Source organism: Sphaerodactylus townsendi, linkage group LG08 (genome assembly GCF_021028975.2).
Source record: "Sphaerodactylus townsendi isolate TG3544 linkage group LG08, MPM_Stown_v2.3, whole genome shotgun sequence".
In the NCBI taxonomy this organism is placed as follows: domain Eukaryota; kingdom Metazoa; phylum Chordata; class Lepidosauria; order Squamata; family Sphaerodactylidae; genus Sphaerodactylus; species Sphaerodactylus townsendi.
In genome coordinates, this window is record NC_059432.1 from 73,828,178 (window position 1) to 73,843,092 (window position 14,915).

At 43.3% G+C, this 14,915-nt stretch overlaps 1 protein-coding gene across 2 annotated transcripts in view; it reads right to left on the bottom strand.

Annotated features, from left to right (window-relative positions):
* The window catches only part of LOC125437584 (glypican-5-like), a 495,530-nt gene that overhangs the window by 44,292 nt on the left and 436,323 nt on the right, over positions 1 to 14,915 (bottom strand). The gene's annotated exons all lie outside the window — the stretch shown is intronic.

A 14,915-nucleotide genomic window follows, 5' to 3' on the forward strand; every position in this document is an offset into this window, starting at 1 on the left:
AGGGGTTGGGGACAAGAAGCCAAGCCATTTTTCCATGCTGAAAAAGAGTTGTTTTGGATTCTACCCTGGCTTTCTCTACTGTAAGGAGACTCAAAGTGGCTTACAAATTCATTCCTTTCTCCTCCCCACAACAGACACTTTGTGAAGTAGGTAGAGCTGAGAGAGCTCTGAAAGAACTGTGACTATTCCAAGGTCAGCTAAGCAGGCTTCAGAGATAGGAGCAAGGAAACAAACCTGGTTCACCAGATTTGATTCCACCGCTTATGTGGAAGAGTGGGGAATCATACCTGGTTCTCCAGATTAGAATCTACCACTTTTAACCACTACACCATGCGGAGACTCACAGGAGAGACCACGGGGGGGGGGGGGGGGTTATTTTCTTGTGTTTGCTTCTCCATCTGGAGTGCTCTGTGCATGGGTAGAAAAAGATAACAGATGTAAGCCTCCATTTTAGAAATACATTTTAGGAGTGTGCTATTGCTGTTCTGGAAGCTGAATAATTCCAGAATCCTGGAAAAATAAAGCACAATAGTTTGACATAATTGGTGGATCCAAATAACCCAGAATGCCAGCATTTATGCTTTTCTTGAAATCCACATCTGAAAAATAATAGGGTTTTTCTTTAGGTTTGCATTTCCAACAAAGAACCTGGTCTCATCACGTACAGAATTCTGCACAGATCCACAGACTTAATATACCATTTTGTTCAGGTCAATTGGTCCCCAGATGAGTATATTTTAATCTTTAATGGTTTCTCTGGCCTAACTGTGGTTAAAATCTAAGCCTATTTCCACAAGTGATATCTCAGTTGGTTTTTCATTTCCTGCAAATGTTATATCTAAACTGATAGAAAGGACATACCATCTAAAACTGGCTCCTTTCCTTTTCTACCCTGCATTAGCAATATTCATAACTGTTGCAATCCAGACTAAAAGGCATTTGTGAGGGAAAAATACCCGACATGAACTGGAACCAGGATTATAATTACTACTGTGTTTATGCTACAGGATGTTAGGGATAGCAAGATGTAGTAAATGTTTACACTACGTTTTGCTTCTCATGAGCTTTCCAACTGACTTTCATGAGGTTTTCAGTCAGCCCACTAACAATGCCTTTAAGAAACATTAGCAAATAATATCCAATTAAAACAAAAAGGCTTGTTAATAGATTGTATACATCAACCAATGCTATAAACCTCTTATGATTGATTATGTGTTTTTAATTCTTATAATCTCCAAAAGGTTAAATTAATCATGATGATAGAAGCATATTAATATTGGACTCTGGTGACATATCTCTGCAGTTCAGTATGCCTCAAGGAATCATAAAAATGATCATTAGAACTGCAGCTGGCTCAGACTGTAGGCTTTCTGTGATGTAAAGGAGATGTGCTCCATGCCGGGGGCAGGGGGAACAGGAAGAAAAGAAATTCTGAAGTTTCAGCTGAATTAATACTTATTTAATTATGTATTATTATTGTAAAGCCTGTTTAATCAATTTGAAAAGTGAAACTCATGCTTTTTTTCTTATCTTCTCCCTTCATTCTGTGTATTTTTAAAAAAACTCTGAGCTCTAGGAAATAAACTTTATGCAATCAATATTAGATAACCGTAAATAATATGATAATTAATCTTATTCTTCTTTTCCCCCCTCTTATGTATTTGGGATGATTTATAGAGACACAACAAAATAAAAAGTTATAAAAACTCTATATTACTATTTTAGAGCATTAAATACATTTTAAGTTAATAAGCTATAGAACAGCAGGACAGGTATAAATTCAATGTTGTCCATACATACAAAACAAAATGTTAATATTCATGGGCAACGGTGATGTGGCCAGTTTATTGGAAGGGCTGGAAGCAGAGGCGGAGCTACAAGGGAATGGGGGGGGGTGCCGTGCACCAGGCGCATGCCTGGGGGGTGGAAAGTCACCCCGCGGCCCTCCCTTCCTTTTCCTTATGCGGCGCTTCCTTTCTATTAATTCTTTTATTCTTAGTGTCTTTTTTTTTCCTAGAACTTTTGCAGGCTGAAAAAAAAGGCCTGATCACAGTACAGGCTGAAAACGGCCTCCTGGGAAAATAGTTCCCAGGAGACCTTGGGGCTCACAAGGTCTCTTGGGAAGTATAGTTCCCATCAGGCTGTTTTTAAGCCTGAACTGCGAATAGGCCTTTTTTTCAGCCTGAAAAAGTTCTAGGAAAAGGAAAGAAACTAAAGTAAGTGTGGGAAGGGGGGAAGCCGCAGGGGGCCATGGGGGGTGGTGGTGGAAAATATAGACTGCGCACCGGGCGCAGTTTGGCCCAGCTATGCCTCTGACTGGAAGGGTTGGTATTGGGTCCCTAGCATTGGCCTGAAAGTTCTGTGGTCAGTTGCCAAGTTCTGACAACTAGGGTTGCCAACTACAGGTTGGGAAATTTCTAGAGATTTGGGGATGGAGCCTGTAGAGGGCAGAGTTTTGATAAGGATTTCAGTGAGGTAAATGCCAAAGAGCCCACTCTCCAAAGCAGTTTGTCTGATATTCCATCCTTCCTCATTTTGCCTATTAATGACAAGTCTTACTAAGCACACAGCCACCTTGGAACTGTAGTTTAGTCCTGTAAGTTCTCACTATTTCCCACCATGAATACCACCATCACGAAAATGTTACAGAACCTGCACATGATAACCTGGAGAGAACTCAAAATCCAAGCAAATGGTGAGCATATATCAAAGCAACTACACAGGCCGCCACCATGTTGAATGCCACCACTGCACATTTGAAATGCTGTTCACTTTCAATCAAACCAAATCACTGAAGTAGTCATGTGAAGTATACAAACAGACTGAAAATAAGCTGAAATGTCCATCACCATTTTCTGCAAATTTCACAACATTGGTCAATGCAATGCTTTGGGAGGAACATTGTTTGTGCTTTACGGAACAAAGAGGGGGAAAGAAGCTGGTGAGGAAGTTAATTACTAAATCAATTATTTGTAGTTTCAAAAGCTAACAATTTTATTTCCATTGTATTTGGCCTCAGTCCAGTCCACCTCAGGAACAATCCCCTGCATACACAGCTATCTCAATAGAGCATAACAGAGCCCAGTTTTACATCCCTCTCCACTGGTAAGCATGCACAAACATTTGGCTTTCCAGGCTATTGTGTGTATGTATCTTATGCAACTTCCCTGGTTCTGCTTGGTCAAGCAATATCAGCTCCAAGCTGGAAAAGAGGGTAATACAAATAGTTTCCCTATTCCCTATAATTGTGTAGTGCTGGTATGCCCATCAAGGTGTGCACTGCTGTGCCCTATGTGGTTTCTTTTGTGCACAGGTTCTGTGTCTTACGGCTTATTGGATGCCCAATACTGCACTGACATACTTAGTGTAAGCTGTCTTGAGTGTCAGTAACAGAGGCAGATGCTAAATTATGTAAATAAAGTAAAATGGATCAAGCCATTTCATCACTAGGAAACAAACACCATCTCTGAAATGACAAATACATAGGGATGGATCCAGCCACTCTGCTCTGCAAAATTTGAAGCCTTCCTCCAGTTTAAGTAGCTTCCCTTATCCTTTGCAACTTACAACATAATCCAAATCCTGGAGAAAGCTGGGGATGGCACTACTGTGTTATCCCGCCGCCTCCAGACGGCTTCCACATGGCACGGGGAGGCAGAAGAACTAAAAATACTCCCTGGCTACCCAAAAGCTCTCCACGGGAAAATAGAGTTACACCACCAAAATGGAGTAACTCATTTTTCCATTTGCCCTCCCAGCCAGCAACAGTGCCACCTACACTGACTGGGAGGGCAAATGTGTCAGTGTGAGCCTGTGTCACCTCCTATGGCCATTTTGTTCCACACTATCTAGACTGGACTGTCTGTGTCAGAGGTGTATCAGGGGGAAATGGCACCTGTCTCTCTGCCCCCCCCCCGACCCATACACCTCTCATAGAGAGGAGAGGGCCAGCCTGGCAGCAGCCTCTCCACCTCCATCAGAGGCCCCATGGGGTCTCCGATAAAGGTGGGAAGCGCAAGCCTGGCTGCAGCCTGTGCCAGGATTGGAGCCTGCCAGGAACTGATTACGGCACAGGCTGCTGCCTCCCCCTTCCCACTTCCATCAGAGGGCCTGTAGGGTCTCCGATAAAGGTGGGGAATGCAAGCCTGGCTGCAACCTGTGCTGGGATTGGAGGCTTCCAGGATCTGATCCCAGTGCAGGCTGCTGCCTCCCCCTCCCCACTTTCATCAGAGGCCCCACGAGATGTCCAATAAAGGTGGGGAGAGCAAGCCTGCTAGGGTCTGAGCCTGGCACAGGCTGCTGCTGCCCCCTACCTACCTCCATCAGAGGCCCCGCAGGGCTTCCGATAAAGGTGGGGAGGGCAAGCCTGGCTGCAGCCTGCGCTGGGATCAGACTCAGTGCTGCCAGTTTCCGAGCCCAGCGCAGGCTGCTGCCACCCCTTCCCCTCTCCCTTGGCCTGGCAGCACGGATGTGAGGGGCCGAAGGAGGGTGGAGGCTCCCTCATCAGACTTTGTCGTCCCTCGGCCCTGCCCACATCGTCAAAGAGAACAACGTGGGCAGGGCTGGGGATGGCAGAAGTCTGATGAGGCTCCGTGCCTTGTCTGACTTCTGCCTGCCTTGGCCCGACTCTCTGGTCACATGGGGGCCCAATTTTGCACCCCCCCCACATGAACGGAATGGTTGCACCAGGGTACATGGGGTTCCCCATGTCCCTAGGCAGAAACACATCTGGTCTGTGTATGCAGATAGCTGTCTAGCTTTAGATGGGGGAGTCTTGCTTCTTTCAGTTTGGCCCTTCAGTTGGCTGGAATTGACATTGCACAGTATAGTAAAGAACAAAACAATCAAATTGCTCTAGTTTAATCATGCCAAGTTTCTCTTGGAGGAGGATAGCATCCAATCAAAGGTGTAATCAAGATTTTTATCTTAAACAAGATATCCATTAAGAAAGAACACACCAATACCCAAAGCAGACCATAGCATAAAATAAAAATATTCTTATCATTATGTATTATGAAAAATCACAGGCTTTGATGGCACAAAAGTCTGATAGGAGACGGGGACAAATTGCCTTTTGTCTATAACTTTTACTTGTGTGACCCAACATACCTGCAAGATTTATTTTCAATCCAAAGGTCCAAATGTGTATTTTCTTTTATGAGCCGTATGACTGTATTTGAACAGGAAAACTTGTCTTTAGCAAGTCACTGGTATTCACCAAGCATTGGTAAAGGATAGCAGCAGGTGAACCCAGGGTTGCTTTAAGGCACTGGTAGGTCCTGGACCAAGCAGGAACTTACAGAACTCCTTTATTCCCTTTCTTAAGTGACAATGACTAGAACAGTGGCCTAAAATATCTCCTGCTCCTTAGAGGCAGATTACTTCAGCGTGATGGCAAAAATAATAGAATTATCACAGCAAAGAGGACTCAAAAACGCAGTGCTCCAATGAGAATGCCAAACATTGGCAGCTGACTATTAAAATACATTTGTTTATTTCTTTAGTTATTCAGGCAGTACCTGAGATAAAATTATTTGCACATCAGATTTCACCCGTGCCTCTTTCATCCTTCATTACATTGAGTTTCTGTGGAATCTGGATTATGTAAGAATTCACTTTTCTCTTAATTCTGTTTGCTTTTGAACCATTTTCCTTGGTGGAACACAACAGAAATCACTCTAAAGTAAGATATTGAGGTGGTGGTTATTTTTTGCCTTCACTCTATCTTAGTTCACATCCTTTAAACAAATTTACCTTAGTCTTCAGTATACCACACCAATCATTTCAGTCATGTACTGCCTAAATGCATCTGTATACATGAATGTTAACATCATTTTCTGGGTGGGGGTGGGAGGCTTTGGTACTATCAAGAAAGAACCATGAAACGAACATTTTAAATGAACATTTTAAAAACTGGAAGCCCAGAGTTGTTAAAGTCTCTTGTTGCTTATCCTATATATATATTAAAAAAGCTAGTGTTGCAGTATAAATAATAAATCAAATGTAACTTGGTGATGGTATCATTTCAATTCACTGCTGAGCCCTGATCTCCTGGGTAGATCTACTTAGGAGAACGCCAGTACAGTAGCTTGGTACTTGTGGGCTTATTTCCCTCACAGGAAATGTTAAACGCAAGGGATCAGCTGGGCCACAGAACACAGTGTAGATGGAAGTCTAATCAGGGAGACAGACATATCTGTTTAATGAGCCTTCTACAAGTGAAGCTGCCCAAACCCTGTGAAAATGGTGAGTGAGAAAAGATACACAGGTATTGATTGGTGCTTTCAGGGGGTGAGAAGAAGCAGCTTGATTGTGGTTCTCCTGAGAACTCAGCCCACACATTTTCTTTGAACGGGTACAGCTGCCAGCAATAATGTTTCTGTGGCACCAGCAGCTCAGATTTTTCAGTCCAGAACTGTGAAAAATGACAAAAGACTTTCCCTCAGAAACAACTAGAAAAGAAAGCCCAATGCCATTTTAAAAATAGAGAATTTAAATCACATCTCAATCCCATATTTTGAGGCAGGTGGGCCTTTGTGCAAAAAGTAGAAAACTTCCTACTAGGGTGACTTCTTGTTGCCTGCTCCACAATGCAGAATCTGATTCTTCTTGATGTGTTAAATGTCACTTAGTCACAACATGTGATATTCCTCTTTGGATGTGAAATCAACAGCTTGAGCAGACACAGACATTTTGTACTACTTACAAAAAGAGAGAGAGAGAGTTCAGTTCCTGAAGGGATGGGAAAGCAATTCCAAATGTGTAGGCAGAAAGGAACAAGAGGGATAATGCCTCCCTTGTGCAGTGATGAGAGCTTTCCAAATCAGACTGAACTAACCAAGATGTTGTTTCAGGAGCAAAACATCACTAACACAGCACACTTACTAAAAACAGACATTCATGTCAGATGTGTTGCATCAATTACTATTTCCAAACACTATAATGTAATTTTGCCCTAAAGCTTAACATATTTTGAACTTTAAACAAAAAGGAAAATTTGCATCTCCCGCTGCCAGGTTTTCCATAATGCCATAGATAAGAAGCTTTGTAAGAACCACTGGGGAGACACTGTACAAACAGGGAAATTTCAGAAATATGCTTATGAATATCGAGAATGACCAAATTAGAACTAGAATTTCATATTTCTAACCAGTATATTTTTAGTTTGCTTTTCTTTCAAAGTGTTCAGGGTAACACACAAAGTTTTTTCCCCCTTGATCTTGTCCCAGACAACAGCTCTTTAATCTAAGAGGAAGTGAAGTGACCCAATGAGTTTCATAGCTCATTGAATTTCCATCTGGGCCTCTCAGGGCCACATCTGATACGCCCCAAAATGATCAGCATTCTTCTGCCTCTTCTAGTAAACTATGTCCAACTGTCAAGGAAAGGGTAAAATAGATGTATTACCAACCAGGTTCCAGGATAGTTGTAAGGTAGATAGGCTGCCCATTAGCCTGTTTATAATTACTTTTGGGTCAGGTCTTGGTCTATCAGAGGCCAACAGTCATATTCTGGACTTGTATATTTTAGTCTCAAGTTCTTTCCCAATCCCATGAATTTTACTCCCTAAGTCTCTGTATCTTCCCCATTCTACCAGGGCCTTCTATCATACCCACTCAAGAACTCCCTTCTAACTTTAGTCATATTCTGCTGAGATTCCTTTCCAGTACTCTGCATTCCTGGCCCATAGTGCAGAAAATAACAATGAGACCTCCTTATCATTTTTGCCAATTTGCTAATGTATTCTTACCAAATATTTGATATTATATTCTTACCAAAGATTTACCAACTTTTAAAAACTTTTGAAAGACACACATCGAAGTTGTAACATCTGAAATGCTAGCATTTTGGAAGAAAAATGGTATATTATTAAGTTGCTTGGCAGGTTCTAAAATGAAAGGCATGGGGTCTAAACTAATATTTGTAGGCCACTTAACTCCTACTCTGTAGCATAGACGTTAGCTTTCTTTGTGGCAAACAGCAAACAGATGATTAAACAAATATACATTCTGGAAGCCCCATTTTGCAGATGTACTATAAGATTGGGGAAAGTGCCAGATTTTCAAAAGGTCCAGATGGGACAAAGCTACATACTGTGAGTGTAAAGATGTGTGTATGTGTGTGTACACACACCTACACCCACACACATACACACACACACAGGGACAATCAAATATTAAAGCTTCACAGCCTGATTAATTGATGTGTAAACAGTAAATGTTCTCCTAATGTTACCCAGAAAAAGTTTGAAAGGATGTAAGAAATAGCGTTAGGGCTAGATAGAATCAAATTCCAAACAAAAAAGCCCACTTTTGCAGGACTGCAATTATCAGATTTATAGTCAATTTCAGATGTTGAGCCAAACTGGAAAATGAAGCAACATGGCAGCCACATAAAACTGGTAGTCTTTTCATATTTAATTTTTAAATGTTTAATTCATGAACACACATTACCTGTTCATCTGTGATTTTTAGTTTGAGAAACTACTGTGTCGATTCTACAATGTGTTTTAATAATTATTATTGTTATTGAATTATTTTTATTTTACAATTAATATTTAATAACATTCACATTTTAAATAAATATTTGGGTCAAAGGTATCAAAACACTTAAAATGGTCAGACATTTATTGGGGGCTGCAGATCATTTGACATACTGTGCTAGTCCCTCTATTCATGTATGTTCATTTGTGTTCATTATATAGCACACCTTTCATTACTTTGATCTACCACTACAGTGGATTTGAAAAATACTGATGTGCTATCCATAGACATAGATTTTCAAAATTTCCATTCAGGCCACAGGTGGAAAAAAAACCTCCGTTTCCTCTAAAAAAAGATAAACAGCATGAAAATGCACAATTACACTAAGCTGGAAAAAGCAAGAAAAAGAAAACAAGCAACAGGTGGAGTGAATGAACAACAGACTTTGAAAAACTGTCATGAGAATCCATGAAATCCACACATGAAAAACAAGCATTTTTCCTGCTTCAGCCTCACCTCACATTCTGTTATTGTATGTTGCAACTTTTAATATAGACAAGAACATCCAAAGTGTTTCATTCAAAAACAAAATGGCACACTCATTTTGAAGCGAAGTACTGGTGAAGTGACAGCGCTGGAAATAAAATATCATGCAAAATGGTTGACTCGGCTTCACAACAAATTGGGGGAAATGATTTGTGACATATAGACAGACTATCACAGTGGAATGAATGTAAGATAGTATTCATAACACACAAGATATTAAGTTCCTGTAGCAACAAGGTAAACAGAGAATATATATACCTCCAGGATACATAAAATACCTTCCACAGCAAAATTTCAGAAAGACGGTGTCAGTACCTGCCTTGGCCCAATTTGCAATAAGATTGAACCATCTCAGGGAAGATGATTAAACATAGTCTTTGCCACATCCAAAAACATTTCAGATCCTTATTAACTTGGGATGATCCTTCATCTAGAAAACCAACTGATGTATGGATCAAGATGCCCTATCCAGACCAACACAATTCTGGAACCTACATGATCAACCATATGGCTCATGAGCAGTGTTTCTGAACCCTGACTTGGATAGCCCAGGCTAGCCTGATCTTATCAGATCTTGGAAGATAAGTAGGATCAGCCCTGGTTAGTACTCAGATGGGAGACTACCAAGAAACTACAGGCTTCTATGAAAGGCAGCCAACGGCAAAACAAATATGAATGTATCTTGTCTTGAAAACCCTATGGGGTCACTGTAAGTTGGCATGACTTGACAGAAAAAAAGTATTTCTAAGAAATCAGGTAACAGAGTGTGTATTAGAGAGCTTGGGGCATTTCTTCACATTATTCTACTTAAAAAATGGAATTGGCCTCAAAGACTTGCCGAGTGAACAGGAGGAGTGTGACAACCAACCACTCCTTAACTGTAGTGCAACATTTCCTGGCACAGCAGTTCTTTGAGTCTAACTTTTATTCTGTCTGGACAGCTCCATTGCTAATCAATTTCATTCTAGCTCTTCACTGCTTCCCAGCTTCTAGCTCCTGTGGACAGTTCCAGTGCTGATTTGTGCATAACAGCCACCTTGTTTCCCTGGTGGACTGGGCTCTATGCTAACATAAGACTTTAAGGCAAGAAATAGGACAGACTATCTATTGATCTAGAAAAAATATTTCAGAAAAGATAATGCTGAAGACGAACTAGCCCTGATTCAATTTGCAAAAAAATGATTAGACAGAACATAGCTGACCACACATACATTTGTAATGGAAAAATATGAATGATTGCCAACTTTAATCAATACTCTGAGGTGTCTGGCTCTTGTGAATACGATTCATTAGGATTTAATCACTGAAAGTGATGGAATCACTTCACCAGTTTTCACAGCATCAGAACATCTTTCAGTATTTTGCAAATGAAGTTGCAAACCAAATGAGCACAATAAGACAGAAGACCAACAGAGAGAAAAGGCCTCCTTTTTTAATGTACTTGGGATATTCAGTGTGTGGGGAAAAAGGAGACAGTGATATATACATTTAGCCTGCCAGTCTCATAGACAGATACATTGGAAATCTCAGCTTCTCATCTTTTGTTGGATGAAGAAAAAAACCACTTGTTTGTTCAGAGAACAGCGGGCATGGCATAGCGATTAAAGTGTCAAACTAGGACCTGGAGATAGCTGAGTTTGAACCCCCACTCTGTCATGGAAGCTTGCTAGATAACTTTGGCCCATCACACTCTTTCAGCCTAACTTACAGCATTGGGTTGCTATTTTGAGAATAAAGTGATAAACTAATTTGTGTCCGCATGAAGAAAAAATGTGAGATATAAATAAAACAATAATAAAATAAGTAAAGAAATCCTGACAACACCCGACCACAACCCAAATATTACATCTCAAAGTTCCTATTATAGCACTTGGATATCTGTAATCCAGATAACTTCATGTTTTTGAAAGACAGCTAACAGAATTTGAGAGATCATCAACAAAATAAGAATATAATGAACTGAACTGAGGCATCAACAAGGGTAGTTAGTGGTCCAGAGATACGTTGACTAATTGAGGAGCTTGATGATGTCATTAAATTGGTAAAAAATCCTGTCACTGTCCTGAACAATGAAATCCATTCAGGTAGATGCCAAAACGCGAGCCCCAAAAAGTAGACTCAGAGTTCGGCAGTTCATTCACAGAAAATGATCAAGACCTTGAATGTATTGACAACACAGCTACTGCACATGAACAAGTTGTAAATATGAGAGTTTTTGTGAGAAAGACTGGTAAGATTTTCGTTGAAGAAAATCTTATAAAGAGAACTGTGACTTCCTTTAGGTACATGGGGAAAAGGTTGCACCTGTTTAGTATGGCAGTCAAAAAGAAAATAGCCATTAAAACACTCATCTAAAGTACCTTAAGACAGATGTTTAACAGTTTCTGAGGTTTTCCATGGTGACTTTTTATCGTAAGACAGGGGTGGGCAATTATTTTTTCCATGGGTCCGCATAAGAAACAGAAAATATTGTGGAGGGCCGGGCCAAAACGCAGGTGGGGGCGAGGTGGTTTTGAAAGCCCACAGAAGCCGCAGTTACAACCCGGCTTCATGGGTTTTCAAAGACACCTCCGCCTTCAGCAAGGTAGGGCGAGCTCGCTATAGCCGACAGCCAAGGCAACCAGCTTCTGCGGGGAACTTTCAAAGACACCGGCCCCAGCAGCAGGAGCAAGAGGCGGTACAACCCGCGGAAACCGGCGTAAACAACCAGCTTCTCTGTAGGGCTTTCAAAGCCTCTCCCAGCAAACCAGTAGGGCAGGGTGGTTTTGAAAGCCCACAGAAGCCGGCAGCCAAGGCAACCAGCTTCTGCGGGGCTTTCAAAGGCGCCTCACTCCCCAGCAAGCCAGGGGGGCAAGGTGGTTTTGAAAGCCCCACAGAAGCCGGCAGCCAAGGCAACCAGCTTCTGCGGGGCTTTCAAAGACACCTCGCTACTCCAGCTAACGAGCAGGGGTGCAAAGGCGCTGTTGAAAGCCCCGCGAAGCGGGCTATGCCAAGGCAACCAGCTTCTGTGGGGCTTTCAAAGGCACCCTTACTCCCCCAGCAGAGGTGTATCTATGCAAACTGGAGCCCGGGGACAAAACCTGAATTTGGCGCCCCCTCCCCCGGTATGAGGCGTGCCACCCTTCCCCACCACGACCAAAACAATGATTTTTTACCACTGCAAAACACCCCCCACCCCCAGCAAAACATCCACATGGCTCTCTCCCCACCAACTACTCTCTTTCCTAATTTTGTCCTTACACCAACCCTGTGAGAGGTAGGAAGTTAGCCCTGAGAAACAGCTGAGGTAGGCCTGAGAAACAGCTCCAAGCCAGTTCAAGGAGAAAAATTAACTTTTAAGCATGTAAATCTCTCACAAATGCACCCCCATCAGAAGATTTACTCAAACAAATGTCAGCAATATCTCTACAGATCACCCCCCACCCCCCCCAGCAAAACATACATGGCTCTCCTCCCCACCAATCCTCTCTTTCCTAATTTTGTCCTGCCACCAAGCTCCTGTGGGAGGTAGGGGCTGGGCCCTTGAGAAACGAAAGCTTCCAAAGAGAAAACTGATCTGCAAGGGGAAATTAACTTTTAAGCATATAAATCTCTCACAAATCACCCCCCATCTGAGAGGCTTACTAAACAAATGCCAGCATCATCATCAGTTCTGCTTGCTGCTGGGATCAAGCTCTTCAGCTTCCTTCTTCTCCTGTGCCCTACTCGGAGACCAGTCTGCCGAGAAGCGCTTGTGGGGGAGAATAAGGCACACTGCCCGTCAGAGGGAGGGGAGCGGAGCGCCCTAGTCCTGCTCACTGGGAGCACAGTGGGATTTCTCCCCCGCCCCCTGGACACTCCAGGCCACCGTACAGAGTGGGCGGGGCTACAACAGGCACTGGCAACAGTCGCTGCCTCAGTGCGGGGCTTGCTAAGGCCTACTGAATCAGCTTGTGTGCAGGGACGTTTTGGCGCCCCCCACGTGACCAAAATGGATGCGCCCGGGGACAAGAGGTACTGTCCCTAGGCAAAAACGCCTGTGCTCCCCAGCAAGGCAGGGGGGCCGGTCAGGGTCATCTGGCGGGCCGGATACGGCCCGCGGGCCGTATAACGCCCAGCTCTGTCGTAAGACATGGCTATGAAAAATGTTTCAAACATGAGAATCAGTATTTTCTTTTTCTATTCTCTTACAGTGCTAATTCAGATGTGAGCAATAACAACACCAAGAGTGTGTTTTAAGACCTCAATGAGTCTCAAATTGGCTGACAATAATGGTCCGTTCCCCCTCTCCCACAACAAACACCTTGGTTTGGTAGAAAGCTGTGACTAGTCCAAGGTCACCCAGCAGGCTTCATGTGTAGGCGTGGGGGAACAAAACCTAGTTCAGCAGGTTAGAGTTCACTGCTCTTAACCAGTATGCTCTGGTTTCAGAGACATTATATGACCAGAAGCAGATTCCTGTGATAAACTATATGATAGAACTGCATCTGTGAGTATTTTGAAATCATAGGCTCTTTCCGCATGAGCGGAATAGAGCACCCACGGATGGCAAAAACGCCGTCCCTGGGGAGGCGTTCGCATAGCAGGTGCTGCTGCAATGCAGCAACGCAGTGCTCACGCCACCCAAGTGGCATGGAAAAGCCCCTCTTGAACCTTGCTCCACGAGTGAGGTTTTTCTAAAGGGGCGCCTTCCAGCTGCTGTCGTGCAAATGGCAGCAGCTGGAAGGCGGCGTTTCCTTCCCGCCTTCCCCAGCCGGCTTGCCTGCTCCTGCTGGCTCCTGTCACGTTGTGGAGGCCAGGGGACATGCCCCCCTGACCTCTGTCTCCAATGCCGCCACTCTGGCCAGGGGGGCATGTCCCTGGCCTCCACAACATGATGGGAGCCAGCAGGAGCAGGTAACCGGTTGGGGAAGGCACAGCCTGTGCGAAGGCTGCGCCTTCTCCTGAGCCCCTCCTGGGACCGTCTGTGTGAACGGTCCTGGGGAGGGGGTGCGTCGGCATTGTTTATGCTAATGCACCCCCGCTCAGTGCCCGTGCAGAAAGGGCCATACACATTAAAGAATTATTACTTTGACACTTTCCAATCGTATTCTTCAAAAACATAACAGAAATGTCTCCTTGGCTAGTTAATGTTGCATGGAATAGAAATAATCCTGAATACTAAAGGACATGTAAAAGAGTAAACAAGTGCTAGGACATATAACGTATATACTTCCAGTCTGTGTTATTTTAAAGGACTACCAGAATGTTATGAGGAATTCCTCACATATATAGGGATTAGCTGAATTGCTTAGAACAGTGATGGCGAACCTTTTCAGACCGAGTGCCCAAATTGCAACCCAAAACCCACTAATTTATTGCAAAGTGCCAACACGGCAATTTAACCTGAATACTGAGGTTTTAGTTTAGAAAAAATGGTTGACTCCGAGGTGTGCATTACTCAGGAGTAAGCTTGGTGGTAGTCAGTGGTTTTGCTTTGAAGGGGTGAATCACGATCTTCCAAAGGGTGAATCACGATCCTAGGAGGGTTTACTTAGAAGCAAGCCCCATTGCCAGCAACCGAGCTTACTCCCAGGTAAAGGATTGCACTTTAGTTCTTCGCATGAAAATCAGTGGGGCTTAACAGCGCTTAACAGGGTTACCTACACTGCTTCCCCCAAACTAGGTCTTTGGTTTAATGCTAATAATTGAGCCCAGTGGCTCAGGCCAACCTATATGTGTGTGGCGAGAACGATTCTGTTTGTGCGTGCCCACAGAGAGGGCTCTGAGTGCCACCTCTGGCACCCGTGCCATAGGTTCACCACCAATGGCTTAGAACATTGCTTTAGGAACATTACCCATGTTCAGATGGTAACTGACATGGAAGCTTGAATCTGGACTTCACTGATGAAATATCATGTCTGGGAT